We start from the raw sequence: 17,403 nt of genomic DNA, 5'->3' as shown, positions 1-17,403 counted from the left end.
TTTTAAGCACAAATAAAAACTCCACGTGGTCACAGAATGATAGAATTGAGATAAGTCAAGTTGTTTCTTTGTCTTTATAATCACTGCACTATCACTGTTTATTTTGAGTCTACTCTTTGAAGGCAGCAATATGGGATACCTTAGGGGATGAAGACACCAACAGTGCTGGGAGCAAGTTCAAGGTCTGTAACCTTAGGAAATTACTTGCCAAACAAATGCATGTAGCTAAATCCACACCTATATGGAAGGCAACTATAACTGAGGCTCTTTGAATTAACATCTAAGGAAAATACGTCTTTGTTTAGAGGATAAGTAATACAATTGTTCTTATTTGACACTTATATATAAAAACTCAGCCATAATTGCAATAGATATTAATATTTAGAACAAAAGCAAGATTATTTTAGGTGGAAGCAAGCTTTATCACTAATATTGTTTAGAATTGCTTCAGCATGGTGATAATAAAAAGCAAATCCACTTTGAGTAGGTTTTATTGATCCCTGGGACAGGAAGAGTCCCTGGAGAAAGGAATGGCTACCCACTACAGTATTCTTGCCTGGAGAATTCCAAGGACAGAGGAGCCTGGTGGGCTACAGTCCATGGGGCTGTAAAGAGTTGGACACAACTAGAAACTAACTTTCACTTTTCACAGACACTATACCCCTGATTTCCTACACCTTTGAGGTCTATTCATTCCCCAAACAGCTTGCTATGCTACTGAAGGAAAGAGGAAAAACACACAAATAATAAAATAACAATAAGGGACTGAAGATTGATGTGGGTTTTTCAGTACAGGTTCCTATAGCAGTCTACTCTGAAATAAGGTAAAAGGAGCAAAAACCTGTGCTGTATTGTTTGTAACATTTCAGCACATTTCAGAAAAATTTTGACAATATAACTATTACAATAAATACAGTAAGTCATATCTACCTAGACCTTCAATTTAAACAACCAGTTAACTGTAAATATCGATATATAACTCAGTAAGAAATTATATGAAAAAGGAAATATACTATCTTATATTCCTTACAGAAATAAAACTTTCTCTGAGATTCTATTACTAGGAGGATTAATTTTTTAAAATAGACTGTCTATTTCTAATATTTCCCATTGGTGAGGCAATAGTAAGGAGACTCGAGAAAGCCTGTGCCTTGGTGTCTTGAACCTTAAAATGAGGACTAGTAAAATTCACCAAGGTTTATTCTTTGCCCTCAAGACACTTGGAAGTTTTTTTAAAAGAAATTAGAGGATAAAACCTATATGCTGCGCCCAAATGTAAAAGTAAGATTTGGTTATTTTTAGTGACTATGGAGATTTTGGAGGGGTAGGAATGAGCATGGTTGGGCTAGTCAGAGGTGAATGCTCCTTTGGCTTTGATGACTCAGTGATTTCCATCTTCCACATACTGTAATACTTACTTATTCTGTTCTTCATTGTCACCCTGGGTGGCTGAAGTCCATATTATGAGTTTCTCATGTAACAATTGCATGATGATTGTAGAATCTTTATACTTTCCTTCCTCATTATTTCCAATTCTGCAATTGCATCATCCAAAGGCTCCTTGTCAGTCTGCAGCCTCCAGTAGGGGAACTGAGTGCTTTATACAGTAGAATATGAAAAATTATGAGACCTAAGCTGAGTAGGTTGCATTGAAGAACTCTTCTGCCACTTCACTAACAACTTTATAAGCCCTGGTAAGTTCTATGAAATCACCATCCTGTCTTCCTGTAGCAAATTTAACTGGATGCCTATTGTAGATTCTTCCCTTTTTACATTAGAGACTTATCCCTCAGTCTCAGCTTGCTGAAAAAAGATATTTGCCTGTTTGTCCAGAAAGTAAATGATTTTAGATTAATTTTATTTGGTCTTAAGTAAGTTGCATTTTCTAAAATTCTTTCCAGAATGTTTTCTCATCTTTTAATTTTTTTCCTTTCTGTTCAGTGCATCTACAGATGACTCTCATTTTCCAATCATGTATTTATACACATCTGAAAAAAAGTATCTCAGTGCCAACACTATCTTGATTCTTGCTCTTTTCTTTCTTCATTCCATGATACCTCTGTATCATTATGACTGTTGTGCCTACTTCTCCTTTTACATTAGATATTTCTAATTGTCCACCATAGCCACAACTCTGTGACAGAATCTGTGGCTTAATACCTGATTGATTTTTATAAATTATCTGTCATTAAAAGTATATTTAACGGTAATACTCAAAACATTTATTTTATCAAATCTGATACTGATTAACCAAAGCATTATTTCATGTTCTAAGAAAGAAAACTCATTTTCAATAAAAATTACATTCCATTGATTGTATAATATATCATATTTAGACCTACAACATGGAGAAGGCAATGGCACCCCACTCCAGTACTCTTGCCTGGAAAATCCCAGGGACAGCGTAGCCTGGTGGGCTGCCGTCTATGGGGTCGCACAAAGTCAGACACTACTGAAGCGACTTAGCAACAGCAGCAGCAGCAGACTTATAACATGAATGGCCTTAAGGGTACAATGCTAAGTGAAATAATTCAGGCAGAGAAATACAGATGCAATATGGCTTCATTCATTTATGCAATATTTTTAAAAGCCAAGGAAGTAAAGAAAGAACATAAATGAAGAAACCAAACCAAACAAAAACAAACACACAGTTTGAGAGAAGGGAGTAGCAGTTACCAGAAAGGAAGGGAGGTAAAGGAACAAAATGGGTAAGAGAACTCAACCTTATGGGGACGACTGGAAACTAAACTTTTGGTAATGAGCAAGCTGTAGGGCACACAGAGTTAAAAATATTAATGTACTATTGTAGACATGAAACTTATATGATGTTGTAAACCAGTTATAAACCGTAATAAAAAGGAACTCTTTGACCTGATAAAAAGGTATATATTTGACATGCTTGGCCATTTTGTTATTCAAATATTCCAAATGATTCCAGTTTTCCTTTTTAAAAATAAAAAGTTTCATCAATATGTACAAGCTGCAGTTTGCAGCCTTGTAACAAAAAAATGTGTTTTCCTGCCATGTACCACCCTACTTCTCAACCCACCTATTCAGCAAGTACCATATTGAATCTTTTTAATTGGTCTATATTTCTAGGTGTTTTTTAATTGAAAAATTTTAGATATTACTCATTTTCTATTATGTTGAGGATTTAGTTTATACATGATTTACATATTACCTATCTGAATATATGTCATAATTTTTATTAGTGATAGTCAATGTTTCCATCATTCACTTCAGTTCAGTTCAGCTGCTCAGTTGTATCCGACTCTTTGCGACCCCATGAATCGCAGCACGCCAGGCCTCCCTGTCCATCACCAACTCCCGGAGTTCACTCAGACTCACATCCATCGAGTCAGTGATGCCATCCAGCCATCTCATCCTCTGTCGTCCCCTTCTCCTCCTGCCCCCAATCCCTCCCGGCATCACAGTCTTTTCCAATGAGTCAACTCTTCGCATGAGGTGGCCAAAGTACTGGAGTTTCCATCATTATGAGTATGCAAATATCACTTATTGCTGTACCAATTTGTTAATTATGATTATGTTTCTTTTCTAGTAGAACATTTCTTCTTGTGGGAGAGGGCAGTAATAATTACTTCATCTCACCTTTGCTTTGTTTCTTATTTCTAGCTATTATTTTCTTTCATTTATTTCAGTTGGAGGATAATTGTCTAGCTATCATTTTCTGGCCACTTTTTCCCACAGATGTTTCAAACAGCTATTAGAATTTTTTTCAAAAGCATACATATGTCAAATAATTTGCTGCTGCTGCTAAGTCACTTCAGTCGTGTCCGACTCTGTGCGACCCCGTAGACGGCAGCCCACCAAGCTCCCCCATCCCTGGGATTCTCCAGGCAAGAACACTGGAGTTGGTTGCCATTTCCTTCTCCAATGCATGAAAGTGAAAAGTGAAAGTGAAGTCGCTCAGTCGTGTCTGACTCTAGTGACCCCATGGACTGCAGCCCACCAGGCTCCTCCATCCATGGGATCCTCTAAGCAAAAGTACTGGAGTGGGGTGCCATTGCCTTCTCCTTCAAATAATCTAGTTGTTCTATTTAATTTTTTTATATCTACCTCCTTCTTTTATCCCTCTACTGCTTTGACTTGGTTTCTTTATAGGTTGGTACAGTACTACCATCCAAACAGCTCCTTTCACTATCCTTGTGAATAGGAATCCCTGTTTCCTCTTGGTTTGATTCTTCATTTTTCTTCAGAATATACTGGAGTAACTTTAAAAAGGATGAATAAATGTTACTTTTTAGAAGAACTGTATTATGAAAATGGTCACATTATCCTTCTACTTGCTTGGTAGCTTACCTAGATACAGAATTTTAGATGAAAATGTATTCACCCTCAGAATTTGGAATGTAATCCCTCACTGGTAGGACATTCAATACTGCTCTATAAGTCTGATGGCTGATGCCATTTTGATGTCTGTCATTTGTATCTCACTATTTTCTTTGGAAGAATTTAAGTTCATTTGTCAGTAACCAGTATTCTAAAATTTAAGAGAAAGTGACTTAAAGGGGATTGTTTTTATCCTTTTTGTTGGATCCTTGGTGGGCTCATTTGAATTACAGTAAGTCTTATAGTTCCAGGAGATTGTCTTCTATTAATTCTTTGATTACTTCTTTACCTTCCTTTCCCCTAATCTCTCTGGAACTCTTAATATTTAGATGTTTCTGGATTAATTACACTTTATTCCTTATACTTATTTTTGCATTCTGATTCTATTCTATCCATAACTAAGCAGTTTTGCTAATTTAATTTCCTTATACCTCTGTTGATATTTTTCACGATTATCAAAGTTTTTATTGTTTTAGAGTCCCTTTTTACTCTTGATTATGCTTTCTTCAGAGAAATCTAGTATTGCTTTATGGATGCAACAGCATCTCATTACTATCTGGGCAACATAATATATACTCAATACTTCCTTATGTAGAGGTAGTCTAGTATAATAGACTCCCCTTCTTTAGCTCAGCTTCATTAAGTTCTAATTTTTAAAAAAAATCACAAAAGTAACCATTTTAAAGTATACAATTCAGCAGCTTTGAATATGTTCACAAAGTTGTGCAACCAATACCACTTTCAAACTTAAGAACATTTTATCACCTAAAAAGGAACTCAACACTCATCAGCAAAAATCCTGCCTCCAGCCCCTGAAAACCATTAATCTACTTTCTGCATGTATGAAATTGCTTATTCTGGATATTTTAGTTGATGAACTCACATATGTGACCTATTGTGACCAATTTCTTTCACTCATTTTTTTTTTTTTTTTTTTAGGGCTGGCTGCAGGAAGCTAGGATCCGCGGTCACCTTCGAACAACCTCTGCGCACTCGCCTCAGCGCTGGCCTCTTTCACTCATTAATAGCATAACATTTTTGAGGTTCTTCTTCATTGTAGTATGCATCAGTACTTCATTCACTTTTATAGCTTAATAATATTCCATTGTATGAATACATGACATTTTGTTATTCATTCAGCAGCTGATAGACATCTGAATTGCTTCCACTCTTTGGTTGTTGAGTAATGTTGCTGTAAGCACACACGTACAAGTTTTTGAGTGGATGTATATTATTAGCAAGTCTCTAGGATATATACCTCGGAGAAGGCAATGGCACCCCACTCTTGCTTTTTTCTCTTGCCTTCTGTACTCCTGCCTGGGAAATCCCATGGATAGAGGAGCCTGGTAGGCTACAGTCCATGGGGTCGTGAAGAGTTGGACAGGACCTACGTGACTTAGCAGCAGCAGCAGCAGCAGCAGCAGGATATATACCTAAGAGTAGAAGTACTGGGTCATATGATAACTCTAACATGTTTAGAAACTGAAAAAAATGTTTTCCAAAGTGGCTGAACCATTTTATATTCCCACCAGTAATGTACACCAATTTTACACTAGGTTGTTTCTATTTTAATGATAAAAGTTTTAAGAATTCTTTGTATGTTAGGGATGATTGTTGTTTAGTCACTCAGTCATGTCTGATTCTCCTGTAACTCCATGGACTGTAGCCCTCCAGGCTCCTTTGTCCATGGGATTTCCCAGGAAAGAATATTGGAGTGGGTTGCCATTTCCTTCTCCAGGGGATCATACCCATGTCTCCTGCACTGGCAGGCAGATTCTTTACCACTGAGTCACCAGGGAGGTGCTATATGTTCTGGATACTAGAAGCAAATACATGGCTTTCCATATTTTCTTTATTGGGTGGTTTACATTTTCACTTTTTTGATAGTGTTCTTTTAAGCACAATTTTTTTTTTTGAAGTACAATTTTTAAAACTTTGAATAAGTCCAGGTTTTCTTTGGTTACTTGTGCTTTACATGTCATATGTAAGAAATCATTGCCAAGTTCAAGATTACTAATGTATACATTCATATTTTTTTCTAAGCATTCTTCTAAGTATTGTAGCTCTTATATTTAGGTATTTGATTAATTTTTGAGTTAGCTATTGTATATGGTGTAAAGTAGGGGTCCAAATTCATTCTCTTGCATGTGTATATCCAGTTTTCTCAAATTATTAAAAGTATTCATTCCCCTCTCCCTCCACTGAAATGTCTTAGCATCCTTGCCTAAACTCAATTGACCAAAAATAAAAAATTTTATTTCAGGAATCCTGTTTTAATTACATGTATCTATGTATCATGGATGTACCTTGGGCTTGTATGATACAGTATTACTTCAGCTTTAAGTGAGTTTTGAAACGGAAATTTGAGTTCTCCAACTTTGTTCTTCCCTTTAAAGACTGTTTTGGCTATTCTGGGCCCGGTGCATTTCTGTATGTATTTTAGAAGTTTGTCAATTTCTACAAAAGAGCCAAGTGGGATTTTGATGGAAATTGTACTGAATCTTGAGATCAACTTAGAGATTATTGCCATCTTAGCAATATTAAGTTGGCAAACCCACGATGAGAAATCTATTTACTTAAGTCTTCATCAATTTATTTTTACAATACATTGTAGCTTTCAGTGTACAAGTTTTAAACTTTTGTCAGATTTATTTCTAAGTATTTTGTGCTTATCGATGCTATTATAAATGCAATCTTTTTCTCAATTTCATTTTCAGATTGTTCACTACAAGAGTGTGGAATAAATAACACAGTGACAAAATATCTTTGTTGCAAATATTAGTTTCCAAATTTCTAAATTCTTAAGACAGATAACTAGAATGAGAATTACTAAGTCAATGGCTATGCATCTTCTTCAGTAGTTCTTGAACACTAGATGTATGTTAGCCAACATACCCTACTATATTTGTTAATGTTGCAATTGGCTAAAAAATATTATCATAGAAATTCTTTAGAACTTTAAAATATTGTAAGTGAAATAAAGCTTCTTATAAATTTTAGTTTTTAGAAATTCTTTATTTATAGTAATTTTTGCTTTCCACTGTACATGTTAGTTTCACCTTTTTTTTCATTTTTTAAATGTATTTTTTAATTAAAGTATAATTCATTTACAATGTTGTGTTTCAGGTGTATCACAAAGTGATTCAGTTATATAAGATTTTTATTTTCCTGTTATCAGTTCAGTTGCTGAGTCGTGTCCGACTCTTCGCAACCCCATGAATCGCAGCATGCCAGGCCTCCCTGTCCATCACCAACTCCCTGAGTTCACTCAAACTCACATCCATCGAGTCGGTGATGCCATCCAGCCATCTCATCCTCTGTCATCCCCTTCTCCTCCTGCCCCCAATCCCTCCCAGCATCAGAGTCTTTTCCAATGACTCAACTCTTCTCATGAAGTGGCCAAAGTACTGGAGTTTCAGCTTTAGCATCATTCCCTCCAAAGAAATCCCAGGGCTGATCTCCTTCAGAATGGACTGGTTGGATCTCCTTGCAGTCCAAGGGACTCTCCAGTCTTTTGGACTCTATGGGAGAGGGAGAGGGTGGGATGATTTGGGAGAATGGCATTGAAACATGTATAATATCATATATGAAACGAGTCGCCAGTCCAGGTTTGATGCACGATACTGGATGCTTGGGGCTGGTGCACTGGGACGACCCAGAGGGATGGTATGGGGAGGAAAGAGGGAGGAGGGTTCAGGATGGGGAACACATGTATACCTGTGGCAGATTCATTTTGATATATGGCAAAACCAGTACAATATTGTAAAGTTAAAAAATAAAATAAAATTTAAAAAACAAAACAAAACAAACAAACAAACAAAAAGAGTCTTCTCCAACACCACAGTTCAAAAGCATCAATTCTTCGGCACTCACCTTTCTTCACAGTTCAACTCTCACATCCATACGTGACTACTGGAAAAACCATAGCCTTGACTAGATGGACCTTTATTGGCAAAGTAATGTCTCTGCTTTTGAATATGCTGTCTAGGTTGGTCATAACTTTCCTTCCAAGGAGTAAGCGTCTTTTAATTTCATGGCTGCAATCACCATCTGCAGTGATTTTGGAGCCCCCCAAAATAAAGTCTGACACTGTTTCCACTGTTTCCCCACCTATTTCCCATGAAGTGATGGGACTGGATACCATGATCTTTGTTTTCTCAATGTTGAGCTTTAAGCCAACTTTTTCATTCTCCTCTTTCACTTTCATCAAGAGGCTTTTGAGTTCCTCTTCACTTTCTGCCATAAGGGTGGTGTCATCTGCATACCTGAGGTTATTGATATTTCTCCCGGCAATCTTGATTCCAGCTTGTGGTTCTTCCAGCCCAGCGTTTCCCATTAGGTACTCTGCAGAGAAGTTAAATAAGCAGGGTGACAATATACAGCCTTGACGTACTCCTTTTCCTATTTGGAACCAGTCTGTTGTTCCATGTCCAGTTCTAACTGTTGCTTCCTGATCTGCATATAGGTTTCTCAAGAGGCAGGTCAGGTGGTCTGGTATTCCCATCTCTTTCAGAATTTTCCACAGTTTATTGTGATCCACACAGTCCAAGGCTTTGACGTAGTCAATAAAGCAGAAATAGATGTTTTTCTGGAACTCTCTTGCTTTTTTGATTTTGATTTTGTTTGTTTGTTTGTTTTTTTAAGCTCCGAGAGGAACTACCCTACATCTGAGGTCAGGGGTGGCAGCCGGGAGGAGCTTCCCCACTCCCGAGGCCAGGGGCGGCGGCCGAGAGTGCCAGGCTGCGACGGCGCAGGAGCGGCCGAAAGGAGCTAATCCCGTCTGAGGTCAGGGGCGGCGGCCGGGAGGAGCTACCCCACACCCAGGGGCGGCGGCTGGGAGGACCAACCCCAAGTCCAAGGAGCTGTGGCTGCGCAGGGAGGGCGGAGCGGAGCTACTCCACGTTCAAGGTCAAGAGGGGCGGCAGTGAGGAGATAACCCTCGTCCAAGGTAAGGAGCAGCAGCTTCGCTTTGCTGGAGCAGCTGTGAAGAGATACCCCATGACCAAGGTAAGAGAAACCCAAGTAAGATGGTAAGTGTTGTGAGAGGGTATCAGAGGGCAGACACACTGAAACCATAATCACAGAAAACTAGTCAATCTAATCACATGGACCACAGCCTGGTCTAACTCAATGAAACTAAGCCATGCCCTGTGGGGCCACCCAAGACCGGCGGGTCATGATGGAGAGGTCTGACAGAATGTGGTCCACTGGAGAAGGGAATGGCAAACCACTTCAGTATTCTTGCCTTGAGAACCCCATGAACAGTATTTTCCTGTATAGGCTATTACAAAAATATTGAGTACAGTGGGTCCTTGCTGCTGCTGCTAAGTCACTTCAGTCATGTCCGACTCTGTGCGACCCCACAGACAGCAGCCCACCAGGCTCCCCCGTCCCTGGGATCTCCAGGCAAGAACACTGGAGTGGGTTGCCATTTCCTTTTCCAATGCATGAAAGTGAAAAGTGAAAGTGAAGTCGCTCAGTTGTGTCCGACCCTCAGCGACCCCATGGAATGCAGCCTTCCAGGCTCCTCCATCCATGGGATTTTCTAGGCAAGAGTTCTAGAGTGGGGTGCCATTGCCTTCTCCGAAAGTAGGTCCTTACTGATTACCTATTTTATATATAGTAATATATATATATATATATATATATATATGTTAATCCCAAACTCCAAATTTATCCTTGCCCTCATTTCTCCTTTGGTAACAGTAAGTTTGTTTTCCATATCTGTGGGCCTATTTCTATTTTGTATAAAAGTTCATTTTATCATGTTTTTGATTTCACATATAAATGATGTCAGGTGATACCTGTCTTTCACTATTCTGGCTTACTTTCACTTAGTATGATAATCTCTAGGTCCATCCAAGTTGCTGCAAATGAAGGTACTGCATTCATTTTCATTGCTGAGTAATACTCTATAGTGTATATATACCCCCTCTTTATCCATTCATCTGTCCATGGACATTTAGTTTTCAGTCTCTAACAAACTACCAATAGCATTTTTCACAGAACTAGAACAAAAAGTCTTGAATTTGTATGGAAACACAAAAGACTCCAGATAGCCAAAGCAATCTTGAGAAAGAAAAATGGAGCTGAAGGCATCAGACTCCCAGACTTCAGATGATATCCTACAAAGCTACACAAATGAAAGCAGTATGGTAACTGGCACAAAAGCAGACCACGGATCACTGTAACAGAAAAGAAAGCTGAGAAATACACCCACACTATCAACAAAGGAGGCAAGAATATGTACATGTGGAGAAAAGACAGTGTCTTCAGTAAGTGTGTTAGGAAAACTAAACAGCTACATGTAAAGAATGGAATTATAACATTCTCTAATACCATATACAAAAATAAACTCAAAATAGCTTTAATTTTATCATAGCTTTTGAATTGCTCTTCCTTATACTCTTGCCATCTACTGGGCTATTCTCAGCTCAGCAACTAAACATTCTACTCAAATGTAGCTCAGCCCTGGTCACTCTTTAGGGTAAAACCCTCCACTGGTTTGTCATTTCGTTCAGAGGAAAGCCCTTGCAATGGCCTACAAGATGTGACTCCACTGCCATTCTAATCTCATTCCTACTATTTGCCGTTACGACTCTATTCCTCATAAATTCCCTCCCAACTGTGCTGGTTTTCTTTCCATTCCTTCAAACCTCTCAGGGCTCCTGTATATGTCAAGGCTTCAGTTTCCTCTGCCTGGGGTATTCCTCCTCAGATCTCATGATTGTCCCCTCATGTCCTTTAGGTCTGGGTTCTAATGTCACTCTCTCAGTAAGACCTTCCCTGCAATCCCAATTTAAGATTATTTGGGCACCCTCAGTTTTTGTTGAAATTGCATTAAATCTATAGAATAATTCTCAAAAAATGTAATTTTTAAAATAATATTCAGTTTTCTTACCTAGGGAGGAGGTATGCTTTTTCATTTATTCAAATCTCTAACATCATGCATAAGGTTTTCTTCACAAATATCCTGTTTTTTTAACGTTTATTCTTAGATACTTATTTCTTGTGGCAGCAGTTGTTTTTGATAAGCTTTTTACTATATTACATTCTCTTCCATGTTATTTGTGTTCTATGGGAAAACTATTTTTATATATCCATGTTATTTGTGTTCTATGGGAAAACTATTTTTATATATCTATCTTCCAACTAGTTTTCAATTAATTTCAATTTTAAGTGGCTTTATTTTCTGACATACATTCAGATGATATGCAAATAATAATTTGCTTCATCTTTTCCATTACAATGTTTCTTATTTTTGTTTTATATTTTACTGTATTGTAAGAACTTACAGCTTGCTATTTGGAAGAAAAGCTATGACAAATCTAGACAGCATTTTAAAAAACAAAAATATCACATTACCAACAAAGGTCTGTATAGTGAAAGCTATGGTTTTCCCAGTAGTCACGTATGGATGCGAGAGTTGGACCATCAGGAAGGCTGAGTGCCCAAGAATTGATGCTTTCAAACTGTGGTGCTGATGAAGACTCCTGAGAGTCCCTTGCACAATAAGGAGACCAAACCAGTCAATCCTAAATAAAATCGACCCTGAATATTCACTAGAAGGACTAATACTGAAGCTGAAATGCCAATACTTTGGCCATCTGATGCAAAGAGTGAAACCATTGGAAAAGACCCTGATGCTGGGAAAGACTGAGGGCAGGAAGAGAAGAGGTGACAGAGGATAAGACGGTTGGATGGCATCACCAACACAATGGACATGACCTTGAGCAAACTCCAGGAGACAGTGAAGGACAGGGGAGCCTGGTGTGCTGCAGTTCATGGGGTCTCAAAGAGTTGGACACAACTTAGTGACTGAACAACAAGAACTTCCAGAATAATGTTAGAAATAATTTCAGAAGAAGTGGGGTTCCTTATTAGAAAGAAAAAAAGACATGAACAAATTTTAGTCTGCTAGAAATTATCTATACAACTAATATATAACCTCTTAAAATCACTGAAGAGCTACACATAGAAAGAACACCAAAAAAAAAAAAAAAACCCTTCCAAGGGTCAAGGAATTGGAGGATGTTTTTCCTATTTGGGCTTCCCTGGTGGCTCAGACAGTAAAGCGTCTGCTTGCAATGTGGGAGACCTGGGTTTGATCCCTGGGTTGAGAGTATCCCCTGGAGAAGGAAATGGCAACCCACTCTAGTACTCTTGCCTGAAAAATTCCATAGACAGAGGAGACTGGTAGGCTACATTCCATGGGGTCACAAAAAGTTGGAGATGACTGAGTGACTTCTTTTTTTTTTTTTTTCTTTTCCTACTTGGGACTAGCTGCTGAGGTTAAGGTTAAACAGGCAGAGAAGTGAAACTGCTATGAAAGGTCAGTTTTTGGTGGGATGAGGTGAAATCAGTCAAAAGTTTGACAAACTATGGGCTGGCATGCTGGCTTTAAATCTAGTGGAGCCCCATATGCAAATGTAATCCTCTCTGTCAAAAGTTTCACATGATAATTTTGCAGAGAAAGTAGGGACTGGGGAGCAGAAGGGGGACACGAGAGAGATCATGTGGTCTGGTAGTTTCAGTCTTACAGAGTGGAAAAGTCTCCAGATGTAGCCTTCAAACTCACCATTCCATGGTCTCAACTACCAGGCATTAGGACAAATAGAATAATGGAATTCTTCATTCCCCTCCCATCAGTCTCTCACTCTTGATACCAAGGGAAGGAATTCCTACAACTCCGAAGTTTCTTCTCAAATGGTAGAGGCTGATCACTTTAATAAAGTATTGTGGACCAGAACTTCACTGTGCTTGAGGCCTGTTTCAAAATTAACTGGCTTGTTTTTATCAGGGAATTCATGAGGCTTAAGTTGGATCTCAAAGAATAAAACAAATAAAGCATTATGAGCTCAGCAGTAAAACTAACTGATAGCCAGGGCTAAGAATGTAGGTTTTAATTTAACATTTGTTTCAAACTAAATTTCCTAATAGACAAAGTATTCATCAGTGTTTTAGGTCTGATTCTCTGGAAGGAGATCCTGAGACAGACATTCTTGTTCATGTGATTTATTAGGAAGTGATTTCAGGAAAAGAACAATGAGAGAAGTAGGACAGAACGGTTCAGACTGGAGTCGAGCTTCAGTCTGATTTCAAAGAAGCCCTGGAGCATAAACTACATTGAGTTCATCCCATCCTGAACCAGCGCAGTGGCCTTCTGGTTTCTATGTCACCTTTCCATTACAGATGGACTTCTCCAATCTGTGATGATCAAGAATACTACAGGTTCTCAGTTCAGTTCAGTTCAGTCGCTCAGTCGTGTCCGACTCTTTGCGACCCCATGAATTGCAGCACGGCAGGCCTCCCTGTCCATCACCAACTCCTGGAGTTCACTCAGACTCATGTCCATCGAGTCAGTGATGCCATCCAGCCATCTCATCCTCTGTCGTTCCCTTCTCCTCCTGCCCCCAATCCCTCCCAGCATCAGAGTCTTTTCCAATGAGTCAACTCTTCGCATGAGGTGGCCAAAGTACCGGAGTTTCAGCTTTAGCATCATTCCTTCCAAAGGCTAATCCCAGGGCTGATCTCCTTTAGAATGGACTGGTTGGATCTCCTTGCAGTCCAAGGGACTCTCAAGAGTCTTCTCCAACACCACAGTTCAAAAGCATCAATTCTTCGGTGCTCAGCTTCTTCACAGTCCAACTCTCACATCCATACATGACCACAGGAAAAACCATAGCCTTGACTAGACAGACCTTTGTTGGCAAAGTAGTGTCTCTGCTTTTCAATATGCTATCTAGGTTGGTCATAACTTTCCTTCCAAGGAGTAAGCGTCTTTTAATGTCATGGCTGCAATCACCATCTGCAGTGATTTTGGAGCCCCCAAAAATAAAGTCGGACACTGTTTCCACTATTTCCCCATCTATTTGCCATGAAGTGATGGGACCAGATGCCATGATCTTAGTTTTCTGAATGTTGAGCTCTAAGCCTACTTTTTCACTCTCCTCTTTCACTTTCATCAAGAGGCTTTTTAGTTCCTCTTCACTTTCTGCCATAAGGGTGGTGTCATCTGCATATCTGAGGTTATTGATATTTCTCCTGGCAATCTTGATTCCAGCTTGTGCTTCTTCCAGCCCAGTGTTTCTCATGATGTACTCTGCATGTAAGTTAAATAAACAGAGTGACAATATACAGCCTTGACGTACTCCTTTTCCTATTTGGAACCAGTCTGTTGTTCCATGTCCAGTTCTAACTGTTGCTTCCTGACCTGCATACAGATTTCTCAAGAGGCCGGTCAGGTGGTCTGGTATTCCCATCTCTGTAGATGTATTTCTACAGGTTCTACTACCTAGTAAAACCTTAGTTGCTCAGTCGTGTCTGACTCTTTGCTACCCCATGGACTGTAGCCCACCAGGCTTCTCTGTCCATGGAATTCTCCAGGCAAAAATACTAGAGATGGTAGCCATTCTCTTCTCCAGGGGATTTTCCTCACCGAGGGATCAAACATGGGTCTCCTGCATTGCAGGCATATTCTTTACCATCTGAACCACCAGGGAAGCCCAAGACATTATTTTAAAGGCTCATAAGATTGGATATAACAAAGTTGAATGTGCATGAGTATTAAGTCTCTTCAATCATGTTTGACTCTTTGCAACCCTATGGACTGTAGCCCTCCAGGCTCCTCTGCCTGTGGGATTCTCTAGGCAAGAATATGGGAGTGGGTTGCCATGCCCTCCTCCAAGGGATCTTTCTGACCCCAGGATCAAACCTGTGTCTCTTATGCTCCTGCATTGGCAGGCAGGGTCTTTACCGCTAGCACCACCTGGGAAGTCCTAGTAGTCTCCATTTTCTTTATACATTTAAAATTGTGATCCAAATGGTAATTATTTTATTGGGGGTTTTGAGTTTCCTTATGAACTCAATTAATAAAGTTTCAATAAACTTTCTCTAACGTTGTTTACTGAATTACAAATCTTTTCAAAACTGATTTGTAGGACTTCCCTGATGGTCCAGTAGTTAAGAATCCACCTGCCTATCTTTCTCTGGCTATTCTTGCTTATTTATTTTTCCACATGAAGACACTTTAGAATAAATCTATCTTGTTTAATAAAAATATCTCACCTTTATTTTTATTAGGATTTTGATATGTTTATCTTACAGTTGATAACACTGTGATATTGATTCTTCATATTCAAGATTATGTAATATTACTCTGCATGTTTTATTTTTTTTTTAATTTTATTTTATTTTTAAACTTTACATAATTGTATTAGTTTTGCCAAGCAATTTTAAAGTTTTCTTTATGCAGCCCTTGCTCATTTTACATCATGGTTCCAACCTATATAATATGGCTCTTTGTATACATAAAAGCTAATATGCAGCAAAAGCAGTTCTAAGAGAAAAATTCATGGTGATAAATACCTACATCAAGAAACAAAAAGATCTCAAATAAACAACCTAACTTTATACCTCAATGAACTAGAAAAGGAACAAATGAAGCCAAAGTTAGCAGAAAAAAAGGGAATAACAAAGATTGGAGCAGAAACAAAATAAAATAGAGACTAAAAAGACAACAGAAAAGATCAATGAAACTAACAGCCTGTTCTTTGAAAAGAAACAAAACTGAAAACCTTTAGCTAGATTCACCAAAAAAAAAAAGGAATCAAATAAATAAAACCAGAAATTATAGAAAACCCATTATAACTGATATCATAGAAATACAAAGGATCAGAAGAGATTAGTATGAACAATTATATGCCAACAAATTGGACAATGTAAAACATATGGATAAATTCCAAGAAACATAAACCTCCCAAGACTGAATCGTGAAGGACCAGAAAATTTGAAAAGATTGATTTCTAGTAAGGAGGTTGACTCAGCAATCAGAAACCTCCCAACAAACAAAAATCCAGGACCAGATGGCTTTATTGATGAATTCTACCAAATATTCAAAGAATTAATGTCAGTTCTTTTCAGACTCTTTCAGAAAATAGAAGAAGGAACACTTCTAGACTCATTTTACAAAGTCAACATTACCCTGACACCAAAACCAGACAAGAATGTCACAAGGAAACAAAAATTTTAAATATTATAGGCTAACAGTCCTGATGCACACAGATGTAAAAATCCTCAACAAATATTATTAGCAAACCAAATTCAGCAGTACATCATAAGATGAACTTATTCCAGTTCCAGAGATGTAAGAGAAGTTTGACATCTGCCAATCAATCAATGTGATATAACACATTAACAAAACAAATGATAAAAATCATGATCATTTCAATAGATGCAGAAAAGGTGGTTGACAAAATTCAAAATCTGTTTAGGGTAAAAACTCTCAATAGAATGAGTACATAGGGAACATGCCTCAAGACAATAAAGCCCACATATGACAAGCCCACAGCATGTATTACACTCAGTAGTGAAAAGTTCAAAGCTTCTTGTCTAAGATCAGGAATAAGACAAGGATGCTCACTCTTGCCACTTTTATGCAACATAGATTTGGAAGACTTAGCCAGAGCAATTAGGTAGGAAAAAGCAAAAGGCATCCAAATTGGAAAGGAAGAAGTAAAACTGTCATTGTCTGCAGATGACATATTAGATACAGAAAACTCTAAAGACTCCATCAAAAATTTGTTAAAATAAATGAATTAAGTTTTAGAATATAAAATCAATATACAGAAATCTGTTACTAGGAAAGATTGAAGGCAGGAGGAGAAGGGGATGACAGAGGATGAGATGGCTGTAGGCATCACCAACTCAATGGACATGAGTTTGAATAAATTCCCGGAGTTGGTGATGGACAGGGAGGCCTGGAGTGCCGCAGTCCATGGGATCACAAAGAGTCAGACATGACTGAGCAACTGAACTGAAATGAAACATTTCTCTACACTAATAACAATCAATCAGAAAGAAAAATCAAGAAAACAATTCCATTTACAGTTGCATCAAAGAGAAAAAAAATGTAGGAATAAATTTAACTGAAGCAGGAATTGAAAAACTTATACTAAAAACTAAGATAACAATGAAAAGTTGAAGAAGATACAAAAAAGTGGAATGATATTCCATGCTTTGGATTGGGTGAATTATTATTATTAAAATGTCCAT

Source organism: Bubalus bubalis, chromosome 9 (genome assembly GCF_019923935.1).
Source record: "Bubalus bubalis isolate 160015118507 breed Murrah chromosome 9, NDDB_SH_1, whole genome shotgun sequence".
Taxonomy (NCBI): Eukaryota; Metazoa; Chordata; class Mammalia; order Artiodactyla; family Bovidae; genus Bubalus; species Bubalus bubalis.
Note: the sequence above shows the minus strand (reverse complement) of the source record.